Here is a 21,084-nt window from a genome sequence, read left to right as displayed (position 1 = left end):
TGAAATGACCATGTGGTTTTGTTCTTTGAGTCTGTTTATGTAGTGGATTGTATTGATGGATTTCCGTATATTGAACCAACCCTGCATTCCCGGGATAAAGCCTACTTGATCATGGTGGATGATCGTTTTGATGTGTTCTTGGATTCGGTTGGCAAGAATTTTATTGAGTATTTTTGCATCGATGTTCATAAGGGAAATTGGTCTGAAGTTCTCTTTCTTTGTTGGATCTTTGTGTGGCTTTGGTATCAGCGTAATTGTGGCTTCGTAGAAGGAATTGGGTAGTGTTCCTTCTGTTTCTATTTTGTGGAATAGTTTGAAGAGTATTGGTGTTAACTCTTCTTTGAAGGTCTGGTAGAATTCTGCACTGAAGCCATCTGGTCCTGTGCTTTTTTTGGTTGGAAGACTTTCTATGACTCCTTCTATTTCTTTAGGCATTATGGGACTGTTTAGATGGTCTAGTTGGTCCTGAGTTAATTTTGGTATTTGGTATCTGTCAAGGAAATTGTCCATTTCCTCCAGATTCTCCAGTTGTGTTGAGTATAGGCTCTTGTAGTAGGATCTGATGATTTTTTGGATTTCCTCAGTTTCCATTGTTATATCTCCCTTTTCATTTCTAAGTTTGTTAATTTGGATACTTTCTCTGTGCCCTTTGGCCATTCTGGCTAAGGGTTTATCTATCTTGTTGATTTTCTCAAAGAACCAGCTCCTGGTATTGTTGATTTTTTGTATGGTTCTCTTTGTTTCTACTTGATTGATTTCGGCCCTGAGTTTGATGATTTCCTGCCTTCTACTCCTCCTGGGCGAAATAGCTTCTTTTTGTTCTAGGGCTTTCAGGTGTGTCATTAAGCTGGTAATGTATGCTCTCTCCATTTTCTTTTTGGAGGCACTCAGGGCTATGAGTTTTCCTCTTAGCACTGCTTTCATTGTGTCCCATAGATTTGGGTATGTTGTGTTTTCATTTTCATTGTGTTCTAAAAAGTCTTTAATTTCTTTCTTTATTTCTTCCTTGACCAAGGTATCATTGAGTAGAGTATTGTTCAGTTTCCACGTGTATGTGGGCTTTCTGTTGTTTCTGTTGCTATTGAAGACCACTTTTACTCCATAGTGATCAGATAGGAGGCATGGGATTAGTTCGATCTTCTTATATTTGTTGAGGTCTGTCTTGTGACCAATTATATGGTTGATTTTGGAGAAGGTACCATGAGGTGCTGAGAAAAAGGTATATTCTTTTGTTTTAGGATAGAATGTTCTATATATATCTGTTAAATCTAATTGGTCCAAAGCTTCAATTAGTTTCATTGTGTCCCTGTTTAGTTTCTGTTTTCCTGATCGGTCCATTGAGGAAAGTGCAGTGTTGAAGTCACCCACAATTATTGTGTTAGGTGCAATGTGTGCTTTTAGTTTTAATAAAGTTTCTTTTACGAAAGAGGGTGCCCTTGCATTTGGGGCATAGATGTTCAGGATTGACAGTTCTTCTTTTTGTATTTTTCCTTTGACCAGCAAGAAGTGTCCCTCAGGGTCTCTTTTGATGACTTTGGGTTGAAAGTCAATTTTATCTGATATTAAAATGGCTACTCCAGCTTGTTTCCTGAGACCATTTGCTTGTAAAATTGTCTTCCAGCCTTTTACTCTAAGGTAGTGTTTGTCTTTGACCCTGAGGTGTGTTTCCCGTAAGCAGCAAAATGTAGGGTCTTGTTTACGTATCCAGTCAGTTAGTCTATGTCTTTTTATTGGGGCATTAAGTCCATTGATGTTAAGAGATATTAAGGAATAGTGATTGTTACTTCCTATCATTTTTGACGTTATTTTTTAAATTTGAATGCTTAACTTCTTTTGGGTTTGATGAAGGGTTACTATCTTGTTTTTTCCAGGGTGAAGTTTCCCTCCTTGTATTGGTGTTGTCCTCCTATTATCCTTTTTAGGGCCGGGTTTGTGGATAGATATTGGGTAAACTTGGTTTTGTCATGAAATATCTTAGTTTCTCCATCTATGGTGATTGAGAGTTTTGCTGGATATAGTAGTTTTGGTTGGCATTTGTGTTCTCTTAGAGTCTGCATGAGATCTGCCCAGGACCTTCTAGCCTTCATAGTCTCAGGTGAAAAGTCTGCTGTGATTCTGATAGGTCTTCCTTTATATGTTACTTGGCCTTTTTCTCTTACTGCCTTTAGTATTCTTTCTTTGTTTAGAACATTTGGTGTTTTGATTATTATCTGACGGGAAGTATTTCTGTTCTGGTCCAGTCTGTTTGGAGTTCTGTAGGCTTCTTGTATATTCATGGGCATCTCTCTCTTTAGGTTAGGGAAGTTTTCTTCCATAATTTTATTGAAGATGTTTGCTGGCCCTTTAAGTTGTAAATCTTCACTCTCATCTATGCCTATAATCCTTAGGTTTGGTCTTCTCATTGTGTCCTGGATTTCCTGGATATTTTGGGTTACAAGCTTTTTGCATTTTGCATTTTCTTTAACTGTTGAATCCATGGTTTCTATGGAATCTTCAGCATCTGAGATTCTTTCTTCTATCTCTTGTATTCTGTTGTTGATATTTGCATCTCTGTCCCCTGCTTTCTTCCCAAGGCTTTCTATCTCCAAAGTTGTCTCCCTTTGAGTTTTCTTAGTTGTTTCTACTTCTGATTTTAGATCCTGGATGGTTTTGCTTAGCTCCTTCACTTGCATGTTTGTGTTTTCCTGTAATTCTTTAAGAGATTTTTGTGTTTCGTCTTTCATGACCTCAGCCTGTTGACCAAAGTTTTCCTGTATTTCTTTAAGAGATTTTTGTATTTCGTCTTTCATGACCTCAGCCTGTTGACCAAAGTTCTCCTGTATTTCTTTAAGTGTTTTTTGCATTTCCTCCTTGTTGGCTTTTGTATTCTCCTGGATTTCTTTCAATGATTTTTGTGTTTCCCTTGCAAGGGCTTCTAACTTTTGATCCATTTTCTCCTGAATTTCTTTATGTATGTCCTTCATGTGTTCCTGTACCAGCATCATGACCAGTGATTTTAAATCCAAATCTTGTTTTACTGGTGTGATGGGGTATCCAGGACATGTTGGTAGAGGAGAATTGGGTTCAGATGTTGCCATATTGCCTTGATTTCTGTTAGTGACGTTCCTGCGTTTGCCTTTTGCCATCTAGTTCTCACTGGTGTTAGTTTATCTTGTCAGTGCTGGACTCACCAGTGCAAGCTGCCCCTTCCCAGTTGGCCTCTGGTGCACAGCTTACCTCCTGCACTGCTTGTAGACAGTGTGCTGCTGCCCAGGCTGTTTCGATCCCAAAGCAGGCACCCGAAGGCTCCCGCTGGGGCCCGCTGGATTCACTGGAGCACACTGACTTCTTCCAGCTGGCCGCCCGGAAGCCCAGCTAGCCACTTGCAGGACTTGGAGATGTAATGCTACCGCCCAGACTGATCTCAGTCTGTCAGTTCCAAGGAGTCCGGAACCAAGATAGATGCACCTCTCCTGACTGGTGGGAGGCCGAGTTCTGAAGTGGCCTCCGTGCAGGAAAGGCGCCGCACAACTGCAGCTGCTTGCTGCCCGGCTGGTCAGCGAAGGTCAGTGGTCGTGGGCGCAGGGCCTAACTGGTCCCTGTGATGCCTTGGTTCCACTGCTGATGGCCCTTCAGCTGGAGCAGCCACTGCTGCCGCCGCCGCCGCCGCCGCCCCAGGAACCCCTTTATGCCACACACAGTCACAGTGGCCGCTGTGTTTCCTGAGATAAACAGTATCCTAACGTTTAGCATAATTGTTTCCTATGCCTATTTATAGTTCTAAGGCTCAGGAGTGTAGCCTTCAACACTATACATGATGATGATAGGTTAGAGTAGGCGGGGAGAGCCGATTTGTCCTCTTGATGGTGTCCTTTGCCTTACAGAAACTTTGTAATTTTATGAGGTCCCATTTATCAATTCTTGCTCTTAGAGCATACGCTATTTTAAATGCACTCATGAACTCCTTTTCTATAATGTATCATCTCCACAGTATCTGAGGGACTGGAGAAATGAGTGTGGCCTCAGGCAGGTCTTACTGCATCCCTGAGAGGAAATGCGGAGTGGAGTTGGGGGGAAATGGGTTGAGGGAAGTGAGCAAGCATGTGTGCCCAGGACTCAGGTGTGGTGAGCATGGTTCCTTCCTGCAATCTCTGTGCCAATAATGTCATCCTGTTGTGTCATTTGAGGAAAGACATGCATAACCTGAGTTTCTAAATATGTTAAACCTTCATGAATTCTTTAAAGAGAATACTTAATAATGTCAAGGACGGTTGCTTAGGACCCACCCAATTTTATAACATTAATAAAACTGTCTATGATAAGACTTTTACTTGCAATTTCAAATATGTTTATCCTGAAACATGAAGAATAAAGTGGCAAACACCTTCATTTTTTCTACTGCCATAGTTTTACCAACCCCACTCTCTCTTATTTATTCATTCATTTATTTATTTATTTACTTTTTTTTTTTTTTGAGACAGGGCTCCTACGTATATCAACCATTGGCTGTCTTGAAACTAATTGTGTAGACCAGGCTGACCTTGAACTCCAAGATATCTGTCTTTCTCTGGCCCTTAGTGCTCGGATTAATAATGTGTGCCACCAGGTCCATTGATTCTATTTGTTTAGAGGGTATTGCATGTAGCCCAGGTTGACCTAGAACTACTCTGTAGCCCAGGCTTTCCAGAGACTCACTATGAACCTTGAACTTCCTACCTTCCTGCCTAGATTAAAGGCATGTCCTTACATACCTGATCCTTCTCACACTACTTCCCAAGTGATGGGATTACAGTCTTTAGATAACTGATCAGTTAATAGGACAACCATTTAAAATGTAAAGTGTCTCTTTAGAAGTGTTTGGTGTCAAGAGGGTAGTGTTAGGGAGAACAGGGAATAGGGCACAGCAAAGGGACAAGGGCTTGCTGCTCACCCATCCCTGTTTACTGGGGTGATTCCATTAGAGAGAAGGGGGGGAGACATGTTGAGTTCTGAGTGACAGAGACATAGATGTTTGTTATTTTATTGTGTTCTTCTGTATTTAAATAATTCTAAAAACAAGATAAAATGAAATATGCATATCTAAAAAATGGCCTAAAATTTTCATGAATTCATTGCTTTCAATAGCTGAGTAGTATTCCATAGTGTAAATATACCGCATTTTCTGTATTCATTCCTCCATTGAGGGACATCTGGGTTCTTTCCAGCTTCTGGCTATTATAAATAAGGCTGCTATGAACATAGTGGAGCATGTGTCCTTATTACATGCTGGTGAATCCTCTGGGTATATGCTCAGGAGTGGTATAATGGGGTCCTCTGGTAGTATTATGCCCAGTTTTCTGAGGAACCACAAGACTGATTTCCAGAGTTGTTGTACCAACTTGCAATCCCACCAGCAGTGGAGAAGTGTTCCTCTTTCTCCACATCCTCATCAGCACCTGCTGTCTCCTGAGTTTTTGATCTTAGTCATTCTGACTGGTGTGAGGTGAAATCTCAGGGTTGTTTTGATTTGCATTTCCCTGATGACTAAGGATGTTGAACATTTCTTTAGGTGATTCTCAGTCATTTGATAATCCTCAGGTGAAAATTCTTTTTTTACCTCTGTACCCCATTTTTTTAAATAGGGTTATTTGGCTCTCTGGAGTCTAACTTCATCCTAAGCGAGGTAATCCAGGGACAAAAGAACACACATGGTATGTACTCACTGATAAGTAGATATTAGCCCAGAAACTTGGAATACACAAGACACAATTTACATATCAAATGATGATCAAGAAGGAAGGAGAGGGCCCTGGTCTTGGAAAGGCTCTATGCAGCAGTGTAGCAGAATACCAGGACAGGGAAGCAGGAGGGGTTGATTGGGGAACAGTGGGAGGGGAGAGGTCTTAGGGGACTTTAAGGGAGGGGGGAGCCAGAAAAGGGGAAATCATTTGAAATGTAAATAAAGAATATATCTAATGAAAAATCTAATAAATCACCTTTCTTTAGATTTACAGAACCCACAGGATGTCTGGTAATCTGTATATAATGTCAGGATCTTAGGCTTCTAATCCTGCACGTCAGCGACCACACCCTTCCAGTTTTGTAGATGTCTGTTATGTTTGACTTAAAGGAAAGAAATAAGACTGTCTAAAGAAGAAGGAAAGGGAACTTTGTTTGAGACCCTGTTGTCAAACTTTCTTGAATGAGATGCAGAGATTTATAACTATAATCTTTCTAAACAAATCCTGTCATTTTGACAGGATTAACCATCATGATTGTCATCAAGAGTTCTAATAATTGATTTCATTGGAGACAGAATTTGTTTTTTATATAGTATATACAGACTTTCCTTACACTCCTCATGTAGTCCACCTTGATCTTGAACTCGAGAATCTGTCTCTCAAATCCTCTTGAATCTGTCTCTCAAATTGTGGGACTACAAGCATGTGACTCTGTATCCAGTGCTAATATCTTTCGACATTAAATGGCTTGTTCTTGCTGACGTTCAGAGGTAGTAAATGATATGTTTAGGTTGGGGATGGAGCACAGTGTTGGAGCTCTTGGCCAAGCTTGCTCAAGGCACTAGGTCAGTCCATATTGCCACCAAGAAAAGATATTCTTTCCCAAAGCAAGTACAATCGCTTGAAGACAGCCATAAAACCTAGAAACCTTGTTCAAAACTTCCTATGCCCTTTTGTTTAAGATTTGACCTTCTTTGCCTTGTAGGAGGTCATACAATCTTCATTCTAGGAGGGGTTCTGCTCAGTACCATAGAGATGGACCACCTCACAAATAAACCAAGAATCTAAACAGACTAGCCTTGCTGGTTCTGCTACCTAATTTTTCACTAGTAAGCCATAAACCCCTCTGTCTAGTCACATCTGCAGTAAGCTGTCCAGTTTTGGGCAATTAAAAACATTAAAGAGGGACAGCTGTCCTTGGATATTTGAGACTCCATTTCCAAAGTATCCTGTATCATTTAAAACGTTGATTACAAAGCAAGCCCCACATTTTTCTGTGCTGTCTGTTGTCATAGGAGTGTGAACCTTAGAAGGAAGAGGATGAGTATTACCCCTTTGTGTGCCCCTACATGATATTCATTAAAATGGTTCATTTTGCACTGAGTCAAAGGTTTGAAATATGTTTGTGTGACACACTTTTCTTTCATTTTTTTCTTTGCTTTTTTTGAGACAGTGTTTCACTGAGAAGTTCTGGCTATTGTTGAACTTACTCTGCTGATCAGGCTATCCTTGAACACAGAGAGTTCCACATGTCTCTGTCTCTCAAGCACTGATATTAAAGGTAAGCACCACCACACCTGCCTAACAACCTTAGAATGCCAATATTTTGTTCTCTGTAGTTGCACACACACACCAACACACACACACATAAAAAATAAATAAATAAACAAGATAAGTATGTTAAAAGAAGACAATTTAAATGGAATACATGATTCTGGACTGGACTTCTGTAATAAAGAACAATATTATAACAATCTGAGAAGCTTCAGTGGCACCTGGAGTCAAGATGTCAGTATGTGATCAGTGTTCACTTGATTGTGCTCTTGATTGTTGGGTTTTGGCTGTACAAGAGAATATCCTTATGGGAAGTGTACACTACTATTTGCACTAGTGAACACTAGGAAGCATTTGAAGATGATGGAAAAATGCAATTGACTTTCAATTATGCGGGAAACATGGGACTGGGGGAGAAGGCAGCTTCTTTATCAGTTATGATTGTTTCAAAACATGTCTTGTAAAATCGCCAAACTAATTTTCAAATATGAAGGCAGAGATGACTTGCTGGGTTCTGGACAACTGAAGGGTCCAAGGAGTGTGCTTCTCTGACAGCCACCAATGTGCCTGCAGTGAGGATAAGGTAGTAAGATCCTTTGCACAATTGCAACTGAGCCACAGTTTTTATAAGGTTTCCAGTTGGTATCATTCATTGTGGATTGTCTACTCTGAACCATGAACAGTGTGCTCTCTTAGGCAGCATGTATATTAAAAATTGGAATAATACAGAGATTACTATGGCCCTTGCACCAAGGATGACATACAAATTCATTAAATATTCTGTATTTAAAAATAATTATCTAGGAAGTAAAGGTCAATACAATATTGAATAATAAGAGAGGAACGGTTATTTCAAGAATGCATCTTTTTTAATGGCTGCAACTCTTTACAATGAGAAGGGGATCCAGTGACTTTGGAATTTGTTGTTTAGAAGTAGGACAGTAGGACAGCTCCTCGTTCTTGGTTTTGTTAGTCTGGTGACCACTAAGCTGCAAATCATCTTCTCCAGAAATCCCTCTGAAGACTTTAATGTGAAGGAAACAACCACCCCTTACATCCATCTGAAAGATATAAAAGAAGAAAGAGGGAAGGAGAAGGATAGGGAGAGAGGGAGGAAGGATGGAAGGAAGGAAGGAAGGAAGGGAGGAGGAGAGAGAGGGAGGGAAAAAGGGAGGGAGGGAAAGAGAGAGAGGGAGGCAGAGAGAGAGAGAGAGAGAGAGAGAGAGAGAGAGAGAGAGAGAGAGAGAGAGAGAGAGAGAGAGAATTCACATGGATCTCAATTTTATGACATTTTCTTTCTTGTCAAGACTTGATGTACCAAGCTCCTGAAACAACACTTCTGGCCCAAGTGGCATCCGTGAACTGAACTCCCATCAACCCTTATTTTAATAGAGAGAGCAGCTAACAGGATGACAGAAAACATACTTCCTAGATGTATTTTTAACACCTTTAAGAAAAAGATTGTATTCAATTTTTTGTATAAATGTTTTACCTGCTTGTATTTAAGTGAATCACATGCATGCAATACCTGAAAACATAAGAAGAGGGTGTTATATTCCCTCAAACTGGACTTAGAGATGGTTGTGAGCTGCCATGTATGTGCTGAGACCCAAACCCAGGTCCGCTGCATGTACAGCCACTGCTGCTACCCACTAATCCCTTTCTCCATCTGAATTTCATTTTTTGTACTTTGCATTAAAATCTTGGCACCGATTACATTCCAGAGTTACATTTTATTTTCATGATGCCTGGAACAGGAGCAGAGGGCAGCCTTTGTTTTGGTGATTCTCTTTTCTGACTTATATATTAGGACAAAAAATTACCATAAAGTTTAATAAGGGAAAAATTTAGAAAATATGGACTATATAGTCCACATGTGTCTGCTGTGTTACAACTTACTTTATGAATGCCCACGAGGCTGCTTCCTTTATAAAGAAAAAAAAATAGCTTAGGAAATATCTGGGTATCTCACCCAATGTTTTGTTGTTGTTGTTGTTGCTTTGTTATTTTTTGGTTTTTGTGTTTATTTTTTTAATGAAGAGGAGACCCAGACTATCTTGATTAAGAATTGCCACTTTGTTCTTTTTCAGAACAGTAAAAGTGCCTTCACACATTAGCTTCAACTAGTGGGACTGGAAAATTCCATCAGTAATTAGAGCTCATGGGATCAGACATGTGATGTGTAGAGACCATCCAGCATGAATTCACCTTCAGCTACTGAAGGGAAACTGAGGCTGCAGTAAAGACTGTGTCTGATTTTACCCTTGGAATGTTTAAATTTCTCTGAAAGGCTTTAAGTTCCACTTTTAGCTATATAAATATGTGAACAAAACCCATATAAAGAAAAAAAAGAAGCTTAGGAAACATTTGGGTTACTCACCCAATGTTTTGTTGTTGTTGCTGTTGTTTTGTTATTTTTTGGTTTTTGTGTTCACTTTTTTTTATTTTTTGCTCTTAGAAATATTTTTTATTTATGTGTTTTTTTTTTTAATGAAGAGGAAACCCAGACTATCTTGATTAAGAATTACGACTTTGTTCTTTTTCAGAACAGTAAAAAGTGCCTTCACACATTAGCTTCAACTAGAGTGACTGGAAAATTCCATCAGTAATTAGAGCTCATGGGATCAGACATGTGAGGTGTAGAGACCATCCAGCATGAATTCACCTTCAGCTACTGGGGAAACTGAGGCTGCAGTAAAGACTGTGTCTGATTTACTCTTGGGAATGTTAAAATTTCTCTGAAAGGCTTTAAGTTCCACTTTTAGCTATATAAATGTGTGAACAAAACCCATATATTTCTGGTTTCTGTCATTTCCCATGCTCTTAACACGGGGCCAAATCATGAATCAAATTTTGGAAGTTTAGTTTGAGATCATGATTTTTCCTGAAGCACATTGACTCATCTTGTCAGCGATCTCCTGGATTTCTGGTGGGCAGGTCTGGCCCCCGACAAGCCTCTGGGCGTCATTCTGCTGAGTTACTTCTTTGCTGGGCAGGATGCTGAGAAGAAATGAACCAGCAAGCACTGAGAGTTAGAGTTTTCAAAGTATCTGTAAACTCCTCCTCTAATGTACTATCTCCACAGTATGAGAGGTACTGGGGAAATGAGTGTGGCCTCAGGAAGTCTTACTGCATTACTTAGAAGAAATGCAGAGTGGAGTTGGGGGAAAATGTGGTGGGGGACATGAGCAAGCATGTGTCCTAAGGTCATCCTGTTGTGTCATATGAGGAATGACATGTATAACCAGACTTTCTAAGTATGTTAAACCTTTAAGAGTTCTTTAAAGAGAGTAATTAATAATGTGAAGGTGGGTTGCTTAGAATCCAGCCAATTTTATAAAGATAATAATATTTAATATGATGGATTTTTACTTGTAGTTTCAAAAATATTTATCCCCAAACATGAAAAATAAAATGGCAAATACCTTCATTTCTTCTTCTTCTGCTGTTGCTGTTAATTCTCATGTTTTATGGTTTTGTTTTGTTTTATTTGAGACTCAGTTTCAATGTGAAGCACCATCTAGCTATCCTGGAATTCACTCTCTTTTCAGGCTGGCTGCAAACTCAACAGGGATCCCCCAGCCTCTGCCTCCTAAGTGCTGGGATTAAAGACATGCACCACCTTGCCCAGTGTTTACATATTTTAGAAGGAACTTCATGTAGCCCAGGCTGTCCTGTGACTCACTATGAACCTTGAGCTTCTAAGTCGCCTTCCTAGAGGCAGGTGGATTTCTGAGTTTTAAGCCAGTCTGGTCTTCAAAGTGAGTTCAGGAAAGCCAGGGCTACACAGAGAAACCCTGTCTAGAAATAAACTAAGTCTCTTTCCTCTATCTGAGGAGCACTGAGATTACAGGCATGGTGTTGAATGTCTGATCTTTCTGTCTCTGCTTCCCAAGTGATGGGTTTACAGTCAGTAAGTAACTTGTCAGGTATCCCACCTGTGTAAAAATCTTCTCTTTAGAAGAATTGCTGATAGTGCTAGGGATAACAGGGAATAGGGCACAGCAAAGGGACCGAGGCTTGATGCTCATGCATCCCTGCCCACGGGGGTGGGGGTGTGGGGGTGGGGGTGATTCTACCAGAGAGAAAGGGCTGGAGACAGATCCATAGATATCTGTTATTTTATTGCATTCTTCTGTATTGAAATAGTTCTCAAAATTAAGATAAAAGTGAGATACGGTTATCTAAAAACAACCAATATCCTTCTTCCCAGGGTACTGAGACTTTTTTACAGAAAAAGAAAGAAAGAAACCTGCTAAATTACCTTTCTTTACAAGTAAAGAACCTAGAGTGTCTGGTAATCTTTTAGTAACAAAAGAATGTTCTTTTAAAGAATTATTGATTTGTTGATTTATTTTTTGTGCATGTGTATACTGTAGCTGTCTTGGGCACACCAGAAGAGGCATCAGATCAGATTACAGATGGTTGTAAGCCACCATGTTGTTGCTGGGACTTGAACTCAGGACCTCTGGAAGATGAGCCTGTTCTTAACCACTGAGCTAAGCAATCTCTCCAGCCCCAACATGAAATTCTTAGGCTTCTTCATTTAATATTGTTCATCAACTGACACAGCCTGATTGGGTCAGTTTTATAAATTGCTGTGGGTTGACTTCCTGAAAAGGAATATGGCCTTCTAAAAAGAAGCAAAGAGAACTTGACTTGAGCGTCCATTGTCTGTTGATATGTTCTGATGCTTTGGAGAAGAAGGAAACACAGCTATGTGCCCTGCATAATGGAGACACACTGCATGCTTCCTTTTCTGCTCTGTGCTTTCCCCATACAACCTCTTTGTACCCCGTGAGTTTGTCAAGACAAAACTTTGGGGATGAGGGCCCCCTCTGCTGTCATGTACTCAAGCAGTGCTCTTTGGGTAGATCCTGGGTTTCTCCCTACTAGCTCTTATCTCAGGAACATTGACCTTCAAGCACTGAGAGACCAGGACTTCAGTTAACAATTGGAACTTTGGCTCATGATTCCATGGTAAGTCAGTCATGATGGGGAAGGCATGGCAGTAGGTGAGAGGGAACTGGTCTCATGTGTCTGGTGTCAGGAGGCAGAGTGACAAGTGCTGGCTCTCTGCCCACTTTGTCATTTTTTTTTTCAGTCTGGGATTATGGTATGATGTCACCTATATATAAAATTCTTCTTCCCACCTTAAAGAACCTAATATTGAATTGCTACATTGAGGTACATATTTGTATCCAAAGACTTTCTAAATTTATCACATCAAGTTGACCAGATTAACAATCGTAATGGTCAACCAGAGTTCTAATAAATCATTGCATTGGAGACAGACCTTTGATATTACGAGGCCCAGGCTTTACTTGAACTCCCCATGGACCCCATCTTGATTTTGAATTCATGAGCTTCTTGAATCTGCCGCTTCAATTTCTGGGATTATGTGGGAAGCCGTCCTGAGCTATTCAGATTTAATGCTTATTCTTGGCCCTAAGGTGGTGGCTGCTAAAATTTGAGAACAATTAACTAGAGCCTTCCCCATGAGCTATCAGTGGGGGAACATTCCTGAGATCCTGCCCTAACCGCCGAATATTCTTGCCAGGGTTAACTCTGTTAATTCCGGTTGTCCCCACTGAATGACCTCCTTGCTTCCTGCTTTGATCGATCGCTAGGGCCTCCTTTGTTCTTGTGTGAAGGTCAATTCCTTCTCTGTAAGCCTTAAAACTCGTTTACCTCCCCAACATTAAATGAGGCTTTGACACAACCCAGACTGATTCTGACTTTGTTAGTGTGCTTGACCTTCCTTCTCTCTTTCACCCATTTTTGACCCTCAGGTAGTGCCTCTTCGGGACCCGGGAATAACTGGACCTGCTGGACGGGTTATAGTGGCACCTGAGCAGGGATCCAAAGTATGGTCAACTACCGGACGTTGGAGGAGAAATCCCGGGAAAAGGACTGAAGGACCCCATAGACCCCATTGCTCGTGCATCGCTGGAGGGGCAGGTGAGTGGCCGAACAATTGTCGTCCGATTGTCATGGGGAAACAATTATTAAAAGAGGCTAAAGAGGCTTGATTTATAGGAGCAATCAAGCAATCATTCAGGGAGAGGGGAGTTAGAGTTAAGAAAAAAGATTTAATTAAGTTCTTTTGTTTTGTCATGATAAATGTCCTTGGTTGGTTTTAAGTGGACCTGACATTCACCTGCTAATGTGGAATAGGATTGGTAAAAAAATTAATAAGATTTTGAAAACAGGTACAGGTGAACCAATGTCTGATACATTCTTTAGTTACTGGGGGCTCATTCAGAGTGTGAACGAGGACCCTGCTGAATATTGCCTCCTCCGCCCTTTGTCTCGGGGCAGCTTCTGTGACCTTGCTTTCCTCTAAAAAGAACTCTCCAAAACCTTCCTCGGTCATTATAGACAGGTCTGAGTGCCTGCCATCCGCTCCTGTAACTTCTCTTTATCCTCTACTCCCGAGGGACCCATCCCTTGCTGATATGCTATTAAGTTAAGAGACACCCCCCCTCCCCCCGGGAGAAAGCCAACTTGGAGGAGAAAAGCTGCAGAGAGCAAGTAGCCCTCTTAAAGGAGCTATGAGGGACAAATGGTCACTCTAACTTCAAGATTTATTTCAAAGTCAAATGCCTAGAAAAAACCAGAGCCAAAACAAGCCCCTCCATGTGACCTGCCACCCTATACCCAGCGGTAGGCATGCAGTGCGGCTCCTCTCAGCCAGGTTCCTCAGACCTTTACTGGGTCCAGGCAATCACCAGAGATCGTCTTATACTCAGCCTTAAAATAAATGGTAAAAGCTTTGAGGGTATCTTAGACTCAGGTGCCGATTCTACTGTGATCTCGCAAAGTGCTTGGCCCCCCGCTTGGCCTTTGCAAGCCTCTCTGACCCATCTGCAGGGGATTGGACAATCAAAAAAAAAATACTCTCCAGAGCTTACAGTTGCTGACTTGGGAGGACAGTGAGGGAAATACTAGCTCTACTCAGCCCTTCGTGGTCCCTGGTCTGCCTGTTAACCTCTGGGGAAGAGACATTCTCTCTCAAATGAAAGTCCTTATGTGTAGTCCCAATGAGGTTATTGCTCAACAAATGCTCTCCCAGGGCTATCTCCCTGGACAGGGACTAGGCAAAAATGGACAGGGAGACCCATGCAGGTAGAAGTCAAAAACTGCTGCTGAGGCAGCCGGAGAAAAACCTCTCACGGGCAGAATGTAAGACCTGGACTGCAGAGAAATTCCTGGGCTCTCCTCCCCTATCCACAGGTGTGTGTGTTCGACTAGGCATCCTCCTTCCCCCTTGTTAAATCTTAAACAAGAGAAAAAGCAGGTTGCAGAAAAGCAGTTTTTCCATGTGTAGGACACAGTATAAAAAAAATGGTTGGAAGCTATTTCAAAACTCTCCTGGTGAGGAAAAAAAAAAAAGAAAAATAAAAAAAGAAAACGAGAGATGTCCTGTTTTCTCTCTGAAACCTACTGGGGATCTCCTTAGTTGGATCTTTTGGGGACATCAAGTTCCTTCTCCATCTGTTGTTTTTGGTACAACAAAACTAGTCTATATGTATGTCAATTTATGTTGTCTATTGTTTTGACTGGCTGAATGATTGGTCGTTTTTATGTTTTATGTTAAAAAGAAAAAAATGGTGAAAAAGCTTTATTTGCTGGCAGTCCTGTCAGTCCTAGTTTACACAGAGGAGGCTAATTTGAGGTGTCTCACATTCATAAGTAGGAGTAAAACACAGCTAAAGAAAAAAAAAGCCATGTGCAACAGTGGACAATGGTGGCACACGCTTTTAATCCCAGCACTTGGGAGGCAGAGTGCATGGCAGCGCATGGCGTGCGGGGCACAGGCAATAATGGCGGCTGCCAGAGAGAGCCTGGAACTCTGCAGGCCACAGGCAATTGGCCCTGGTGAGCAGCTAGAGACAGAGTGTTAGCCCCTCAAAGTTACTTGGCCTTGCTCCGGCTTGGAGGGACCCCGGAACTCTGCGGGCCTCGAGCCGGTTGACCCAGCAGTGGCAACGTGCTCAACTTTTTCTCTTAAAGGGCTAATAACCTCCAGTTTGGGAAAACTCTGGTGTAATCGCTTTATTCTTGTTTTTAATTAGGTCTTAAAGGTATAAATGTTTTACATATCTTGACTATAGAGTTATAAATTAATTGGTTATGATTTAAAAGGTATAGTGTTATTAAGAAAAGGTTAGTTTAAAACTGGTGATTCAGTGTCAGAGCCATCTTAACTAGCTACACGTGGCATGATGCAACCCAGGAAAGACAGGCCTCTGAGATGCTTCTAAATTGGCATGGTGTTTTGTGCGAATCTTGGCCTGGAGATTGGACTTATAAGAAATACGATTTAAAATAATGTCTCTTTAATAAGTTACACTGTCATATACTTGAACATAATAACAGGCAGACAAACCTTGTGTTGTAAAGATAATATGTTTGCCATTGATTTTAAAGAAAATAGATTGTTTAAAATTGGGAATTTGCTTCCAAAGTTGCAGTTGTGCTCTAATATTGCAAGAAAAAGAGTTACAATAAAAATTGCCAGTGTGTCATTGGCTGCCGTTTTCAGTTTGCAGTCTGGTTAAAGGCTCATGATTCTTAACATATTTTGTAATTAAGATAATTTTAAGTATGACACTGCTGTGGCCATTATAGACCTATTGCCACTTTTCCACAAGTTTATAGGCTACAATGGTAGGAGCAAAATTTAACCCTCCAAGATTAAAAAGGGAGATCTCAGTGGAAATTTATTTGATATCAAACAGGCTCCTTTGACTACTATGAAACTGGGATCTTTCCTGGAATACTGGAATTACAGGTTTCTTTTGTTAGTCAATCCTCAGGGTGTCCTTGCTGTACTGGACAGGTGGGTTTGGGTCTGGTCTTAGATAAAAAGCTCAGATTAGAAGATGGCTAAGTCTGAGGAACCACATGTAATGTCCTTGCTAAGGACTCAAGGTGGGTCCTTGGGCAAAAAAAAAAAAAAAAAAAAAATAAAATAAAATAAAAAAAAGGAATTTACATTTGAATACAAGGCTTGGGGCTGCCTCAGTGGAAGCTTGTGAAAAACTATTTTTGCCTTACAGGCCTCAACTAGGGAATATTTGGATAAAAGGACATTCCTTACATTCTTACCCAGGTGTGGTTTAAAATGCAGTTCAAAACATTGAAAAGTCAATTAGACTATATAGAAGTTATAAAGACATTAACATTTGGCATGTCTACTCCGTACAAAATTTATAGGGTGTTTTTTGCTTTACATTCTGACAATTATAAAAGCATTTGCTTCTAACTTTAAAGAAGCAATAAAACAATTTCATTAGAAGGTTTTTCTTTAAGGAATGGTGAGTAGCCTTACCTTAAGTGAGAAAAGATATTTTGTCAATACAAGAAGCTAGGGTCTTAATTTGTATTTTCTCAATACAAGAAGCTAGGATCTTAACTTCTTCAGTGTATGATGTTCATGGAATGTTCATTACACGCCTTTTCTCCTAATTATGGACTTTTAGAATTTTTACATAAATGATTTTTAAAGGTTGTTAGGATATATTAATTGGCTTTATCTTATATTAACCTCATCTTAAGCTTGCCGTGGAAGACCTAAACCTCTGTTTTCAAGGTAAAAAACGTTTGTTCCTTGTTTCAAACAGCAATCAAATTGGTTATTACAAAACATTGATGGTTGATTTATTACATGGCAAGCCTTTTTTTAAGGCAAAATTAATAACTGTTATCTAAAAAATAAATTGTTAAAAATATGCCCCTATACATATTTTATATTGTTATAGATTTATACATGCATCCTATAAAAATACATCTACTATGAGAGTAAAGCTCATAATTAGATCACATGTTTATTCTTTTGAGTGTCCCCTTGTTTCAGCACAAGATAATTGAATTGGGTGCTGTAGCTGTTCTTTTTAAAATGTTAAAAATCAAACTTTTGATTTATATATTAATAATATATATATATATAGTTCATGGCTTACAATTGCTTGAGATTGTTTCTTTTTTAATGCTACTAATTCTTAACTTTTACATTACAAATGCAATTCAAAAATAATTTAATCAAAATATACATGTGACCATTGACAGCTTTTCAAGCTTTCTAGTTATAATTGTTTTTACATATATTTTTTATACTGAATGTTCCAAATCAGATTAAGACAAATATTATAACTGATTATTATAGTCAGTCATTTGAGATGTTTTATTAATAATTTAATATTAATCATATTACTGAGATTCCTCATAATTCATAGAGGCAAGATATTATGGAACAGGCTCATAGAACTTTACAACAATATTTTTATAATAAAAGAAGGGAGAATCACATCTCTATATACCACAAAATTTAAAAAATTTTAATGCCAGGGAACTCTAAGTGTAGAGAAGAGGCATGTTTGTGTTCTTTCTACAGGATGCTGAAGGAACATGCTAGCTGCCAGAGTATGCTGATGCTGAGACTTCTCCCTGGCTTTCTACCTTGCTCCCTAGCCTTTTGGGGCCCCTCCTGGGTCTTTTGCTGCTTTTGTCATTTGGCCCCTGGGCTTTTAACAGATTAACCAGTTTTGTTAAATCACAGATCGATTCTGCCTTGAACAGACCACTTGCAGCCCACTACCACTGGCTGGACATCTGAGACTCAGCCGGAAACCTCTCTTCTGCCGTTGTGGAGGTAGCAACCATCGGCCTTCAGTTCTCCACCCTTGCTGCAGGCACAGAGATTTCTTGGTTCCGTAAGCAGTAGAAACGTCAATGCCAGGGAGGGTGACCTCAGGCTTCTAATAGTGGCCGAGGGCCTTAAGCTGTGGAGTAGCCAATGAAGGGAAATATTGTGGTGCCACCAGCCAGATGCACACCGTCTATTGGCTGCAGGGTGACTCCATGACTGGATTATTGTGAGTCTGTTACCTGGATGCCCGTCACACCCACCAAAGGCCTGATTAAGCCATAGGAGTGGGATGTGATGCCAGGAGTGGGTGCAACTTACATAGCCTACGGCAGAGGCCCTGCCCTACTAGGATCTAAAAAGGCCTAGTTTCTGTGGTGCTGGACATGGGGGCAAAACCACATAGCCTAAAACAGGCTCTCCACCGACCCTCTTTCCATAGCCACCCCCCAACTTAAGAAAGAAAAAAGGAGGAGATGTGGGAGGCCGTCCTGAGCTATTCAGATTTAATGCTTACTCACGGCCCTAAGGTGGTGGCTGCTAAAATTTGAGAACAATTAGCTAGAGCCTTCCCCATGAGCTATCAGTGCGAGAACATTCCTGAGAATACCACAAGCTGTTCCTGCCCATCCCCACTGGATGACCTCCTCGCTTCAAGCTTTGATCGCCAGGGGTGTCTCTGCCCTTCCCTCCTTTGTTCTTTTGTGAAGGTCAATTCCTTCTCTGTAAGCCTTAAAACTCGTTTACCTCCCCCGACATTAAATGAGGCTTTGACACAACCCAGACTGACTCTGACTTTGTTAGTGTGCTTGATCTTCCTTCTCTCTTCCCCCTATTTTTGACCCTTAGGTAGTGCCTTTTCAGGACCCAGGAGTAACTGGACCTGCTGGACGAGTTAGGATTATAAGCATGTGCCTCTGCAACAGTGTTAACAAATGACATTTCAAACTGCTTTGTTCTTAGAAATTTCTTTCCTGATGATGACACTAAATAAGGCTGAGAATATAGCTCAGTGATAGAGCTCTTTGCCACACTTGCTCAAGGAATTGAACCTAGTGCCACCTAGTAAAAATAGTCTTTCCCAAGGCAGATAATACAAGCCTTCCCTTGAAGACAACCATGAAACCTGTAAACCTTATTCAAAACTTCCCTGCCCTTTCATATACATCTTAACCCTGATCAGTTTGTTTATGCTACATTACCTTGTAGTAAGTCATAAAATCTTCATTCTAGGAGGGGTTCTGCCCAGTCCCTTAGAGATTGACCACTTCAAATACAGACCAAGAATCCAGACAGATCAGCCTTGCTGGTTCTCCTATCAAGTCTTTCACCAGTAGAACATAAACCTCTCTGTCCAGTCACATCAGCTGTCTATTTTGGGTGAAATAAAAATATTAAAAATGGGCAGCTGTTCTTGGGTATTTGGGACTCCATTTCCAAAGTGTTCTATGCCATTCAAAACACTGATTACATAAACCTGCCCCACCTTTTTTCCTGTGCTGACTTTTGCCATTGGAGTATGAACGTTGGAGTGAAGAGGATGTGTTTTACTCTATTGGGTGTCTATACATGATACTCATCATAATGATTCATTTTAAAATATGCTTCTTTGACACAACTTTTTAAATTTTTTTTCTTATTTTTCTGACAGTGTTTCACTGAAGAGCTCTGGCTGGTGAGAAACTCACTATGTAGTTCAGGCTATCCTTGAACTCACAAAGCTCCATGTGCCTCTGCCTCTAAAGTTCTGAGATTAAAGATCAGGACCCTCACATCTGGCTGACAACCTTTGAATGCCAACATAGATTTTTCTGTAGTTTGCCAATCTCAAGAACCAGGTAGTCATTTTGTTCTCAGCTCTCAGCCTCTCAGATGTGATTCAGCTAATGCTGTAGTTTTAATACACCTGACTCATCCAGGTCATTACTATGTATGTTTGCTTCCCACTGGTTCTTGTCCCCTTGAGAACTCTGACTGATATACTATCCTTGCTAGATTTTCCTCCTGCCTGGTTATGGGCATTGGCAGCCATTCAGTTAAGTGCTCAATGCAGAAGTCTGAGGGTCATACTTTATCTTCTTATTTCCAAATATGATCCATCAGACAAAATTGATCTTTCTTCTTAAACATGATCAGGGGCCCTATTTTTTCTGCTCATGGTAGTCAGGATGACCTTTTGTAAACACAAACTGGATGATGCTATTCTCACTGATTTAAGAAGAGCAATGGGTAGAGAGAGAGAGAAACACAGAGAGAGAGAGAGAAAACACAAAATCCAACCTCATACAATTAAGACTAGTTCCTCAGCTTTTGCATAACTTCATTTCAATATAATTTTGCAGTTTGTACATGTTAGATGCTAGCCTCATTCAATTCAAATGAGACGTATCAAGCTCTTCTCCATTCAAAGTGTGGACTTAACACTACAAGACAGCAATCCTCCTTCTTGGGTTCTTATCCATCATCTCATTACAAATGTTGAATATATATGAAGTGATGGACAAATGAACTTGCTTGATTCAATTATTCCACACTGTATTCATGAATGGAAAATCAATTTCTACTTCATAAATTGCTGGGATGACCTATAAATATTGTATTTATTGGTTACGGGAAGGTGTGTCACTTGTGCTCTACTCTGTTCATAGCAGCCTTATATGTAATATCCAAAAACTGGAAGCAACCATCAAACAATACAGAAAAAGTAGATCATAACCACAATGGAATACTATTCAGCTATTAAAAACAACGATATCATGAATTTGCAGGTAAATGAACGGAAGTAGAAAATAACATTTTGAATAAGGCAAACCTAAAAGACATGATTGGTATGTACTCACTGATAAGTAGATAATAGCCTAAAAGTGCAGACTACCCATTATATACCCCACAGACCCAAAGAAGGTAAACAAAAAGGAAGTCCAAAGTAAGGATGCATAAATTTCACTTAGAAGGTGAAACGAATTAATTTTGGGAGGCCCAAGGAGGGAAGATCTTGGTGGAAGAGTGAAAAGGAAGGGGAAAGGGAGGGCAGTATCATGTATGGGGAGAGACAAGTGCAGGGCCCAGAGGGCCAGGAGAATAAAAAAAAAAATAAGTAGCTGCAGTGGTTGGAGAGGGGTTATGGGATTGGGGATTGGGGGTAGGGGAATCTCTACAAAATCCCAGAACCTGGAATGA

The 21,084-nt window shown here is 40.3% G+C and overlaps 1 non-coding gene across 1 annotated transcript; it reads left to right on the top strand.

The window, feature by feature from the left end:
- The first annotated feature begins 7,937 nt into the window (after positions 1 to 7,937).
- LOC127666452 (U6 spliceosomal RNA) lies at positions 7,938 to 8,043 on the top strand. The gene has a single exon (XR_007973645.1). It is a non-coding gene; the product is annotated as a U6 spliceosomal RNA (small nuclear RNA).
- The last annotated feature ends 13,041 nt before the right edge of the window (positions 8,044 to 21,084 follow it).

This window comes from Apodemus sylvaticus, chromosome 15 (genome assembly GCF_947179515.1).
Source record: "Apodemus sylvaticus chromosome 15, mApoSyl1.1, whole genome shotgun sequence".
Taxonomy (NCBI): Eukaryota; Metazoa; Chordata; class Mammalia; order Rodentia; family Muridae; genus Apodemus; species Apodemus sylvaticus.
This window is presented reverse-complemented; position numbering and strand designations above follow the sequence as displayed.